Raw genomic sequence first — 3,767 nt, 5'->3', positions numbered from 1 at the left:
CATCGAACACTTAGAAAGCATTTTCTGCTTCCTGCTGGTTGTGGAAACATTTTCCCTGCAAACAGTTGTTGAGAAGTGGTAGTCAGTTGGCAAGAGGTCAGGTGAATATGGTGGAGAAGGCAAAACTTCACGGCCCAATTTGTTCAACTTTTGAAGCACTGGTTGTACGATGTGTGGTTGGGCATTGTCATGGAGAAGAGTTGGGCTCATTCTGTTGACAAATGCCGGCTGCAGGCGTTGTGGTTTGCAGTGCATCTCATGGGTTTTTGAGCATGCTTCTCAGGTATAATGGTTTCACTGGGATTCAGAAAGCTGTAGTGGATCGGATGGGCAGCAGACCACCAAGCAGTGACCATGGCATTTTTTTGGTGCAAGTTTGACTTTGGGAAGTGCTTTGGAGCCTCCTCTCTGTCCAACCACTGTCACTGGTTGTTGTATAAAGTCCTCTTTTCATCGCACATCATAATCTGATTGAGAAATGGTTCGTTGTTGTTGCATAGAAAAAGAGAAGATGACATTTCAAAATGACAATTTTTTTGATTTATGGTCAGCTCATGAGGCACCCACTTACTACCTTTCCAATTTGCTTCAAATGCTGAATGACGTAGAATGGTTGACACTGAGTTCTTTGGCAACTTCTCTTTGGTAGTTGTAAAGAGGATCAGCTTCGATGATCCTCTCAGTTGATCACTGTCAGCTTCCAGTGGCCAGCCACTGCATTCTTCATCTTCAAGGCTTTCGTCTCCTTTGCAAAACTTCTTGAACCACCAAGTTTGGTTCACTGTATGTTGGTTAGCAGTTCCTGGTCCACATGTATTGTTGATGTTGCAGGTTGTTTCTGCTGCTTTACAACCCATTTTGAACTCAAATAAGAAAATCATTTGAATTTGCTGTTTCTTTAACATCATTTCCATAGTCTAAAATACATATAAATAAGTAGCAAGTAATGTCATTAGCAAAAAGACATAAAGCGAGAAATGTGCATTAAAATAATGTATAAGATAAGCACATTTATTTACGAACCACGTTTATTTATGTATTCTAATACCTAGTGGCAAAGTTCAACAATGCAAAACCACAATTACTTCTTTACCAATCTAATAGTTTTCTTCTTTTCTAATGTCTTTGTCTTGTTTTGGTGTCAGGATAATACTAGCTTCATAAAATGAATTGAGTCAAATAAATCGTGTGTTGTACACTTAAAACAATGGCATGTGAAAATTTCATCTCAAATCTTTTAATAAGATGGAAAAATACTTTAAAAATGAATTGGGAAATAGTCTTTTCTTTTCCATTTTTTGGAAGATATTGTGTAGAATTGATGTTAAGTCTCTGTAATGTTTGGTAGAATTCTCCAGTTAAGTCATCTGAACCTGAAGAGGTTTTTGGAGAGGAGTGTTTAAATTATGAATTCAATTTCACTAATATTTATAGGGCAATTATATTATCGATTTAATATTTGATGAGTTGTGGTGGGTTTTGTTTTGCAAAGAATCAGTCCAGTTCATCTAAGTTTACACATTACTTTACATATGGACATCAAATTGATTACATTCTTTGTAGCTGAAGATGGAGAAGCTGTATACAGTCAGCAAAAACAAAACCTGGAGCTGACTGTGGCCCAGATCATCAGCTTCTCATAGCAAAATGCAGACTAGCCAGGTAAAACTTAAATCAAATGCCCTATGAATATGCAGTGGAGGTAATGAACAGATTCAAGGGATTCAAACTTGTAAACAGTGTGCCTGAAGAACTATGAATGGAGGTCTGTAATATTGTACAGGAGGCAGTGAACAAAACCAAAGAAAAAGAAAAGCAAGAAGGCAAAGTGGTTATCTGAGGAGGCCTTACAAATAACTAAAGAAAGAAGAGAAGCAATAAGCAAGGGAGAAAGGGAAAGGTATATCCAACTAAATGCAGATTTCCAAAGAACAGCATGGAGCAACAAGAAGGCCTTCTTCAATGAACAGTGCATAAAACTAGAAGAAAACAACAGAAGGGGAAAGAGAAGAGATCTCTTCAGGAAAACTGGAGATACCAAGGGAACATTTTGCCCAAAGATGGACACAATAAAGGACAGAAACAGTAGAGACCTAGTAGATGCTGAATAGATCAAGAAGAGATGTAAAGAATATACAGAAGAACTGTACAAAAAAGATTAATGAACCAGATTACTATGATGATGTGATCAGCCACCCAAAGCCAGACATTCTGGAGAGCAAAGTCAAGTGGGCCCTAGGAAGCAGTGCTGTTAATAAAGCTAGTGGATGTGACAGAAGTCCAGTAGAGCTATTCAAAACCCTAAAGGATGATGCCATCAAGGTGTTGCATTCAATATGTCAGCAAATCTGAAAGACCTAGCAGTAGCCACAGGACTGGAAAAGGTCAATCCTCATCCCAATTCCCAACAAGAGTAGTACTAAAGAATGTGCTAATCATTGGACAGTTGCACTCATCTCTCATGCTAGTAGGGTCATGCTTAAAATCTTCAGCGTTATGTGAACCAAGAATTTCCAGATGTCCAAGCTGGGTTTAGAAAAGGAAGAGGAACCAGAGATCAAATTGCCAACATTTGCTGGATCATAAAGAAAGCCAGGGAATCTCAGAAAGACATCTACCTCTGTTTCATCAACTATGCCAAAGCCTTTGAGTGTGTGGATCATAATAAACTGTGGAAAGCTCTTAAAGAGATGGGAATATCAGAACATCTTACTGTCTCCTGAGAAACCTGTATGCAGATGAAGAAACAAGAGTTAGAACTCTGTATGGAACAACTGACTGGTTCAAGATGGGTAAAGGAGTACGACAGGGCTGTCTGCTTTCACCCAGTTTGTTTAATCTATATGCTGAGCACATCATGAGAAATGCCAGCCTGAAACATCAACAACCTCAGATATGCAGATGATACCACTCTAATGGCAGAAAGTGAACAGGAACTAAAGAGCCTCTTGATGAAGGTGAAGAAGGAGAGTGAAAGAGATGGCTTAAAACTGAATATTAAAAACAACTAGGATCATGGCATCCAGCCCCATTACTTCATGGCAAATAGAAGGGGAAAGGTGGAAGTAGTGACAGATTTCCTCTTCTTGGGCTCTAAAATCAGTGCAAATGGTGACTGTAGCCATGAAATCAGAAGACATTTGCTTCTTGGCAGGAAAGCATGACAAACCTAGACAGTGTGTTGATTACTCTGCCAACAAAGGTCTGTATATACAGTCAAGGCTATGGTCTTCCAACTGGTCATGTATGGTTGTGAGAGCTGGACCATAAAGAAGGCAGAGTGCTGAAGAATTTGATGCCTTCAAATTGTGGTGCTAGAGAAGAGTCCTGAGAGTTCCTTGGACAGCATGGAGATCAAACCAGTCAATCTTAAGGGAGATCAACCCTGAATACTTTTTGGAAGGACTGATGCTGAAACTCCACTATTTTGGTCATCTGATGTAAACAGATGACTCATTGGAAAAGTCCCTGATGCTGACAAAGACTGAGAGCAGAAGGAGAAGAGGGCATCAGAGGATGAGATGGCTGGGTGGCATCACTGAAGCAGTGGACATGAACTTGGGCAAACTTTGGGAGATGGTGAGGGTCAGGGAGGCCTGGCGTGCTGCAGTCCATGGGGTCGCAAAGAGTCAGACACGACTGGGCAATTGAATAACAACAAGAATTCTCCAGTTAAGTCATCTGGATCTAGAAGGTGTTTTTTTGGGGGGGATGTTTAAATTATTAATTCAATTTTCCTAATACTTATAGGGCCATTGTATTATCTA

The sequence above is a fragment of the Bos indicus genome, chromosome 10 (genome assembly GCF_029378745.1).
Source record: "Bos indicus isolate NIAB-ARS_2022 breed Sahiwal x Tharparkar chromosome 10, NIAB-ARS_B.indTharparkar_mat_pri_1.0, whole genome shotgun sequence".
Classification (NCBI taxonomy): Eukaryota; Metazoa; Chordata; class Mammalia; order Artiodactyla; family Bovidae; genus Bos; species Bos indicus.
The sequence above is the reverse complement of the archived record's forward strand: the minus strand, read 5'-3'. Positions refer to the sequence as shown.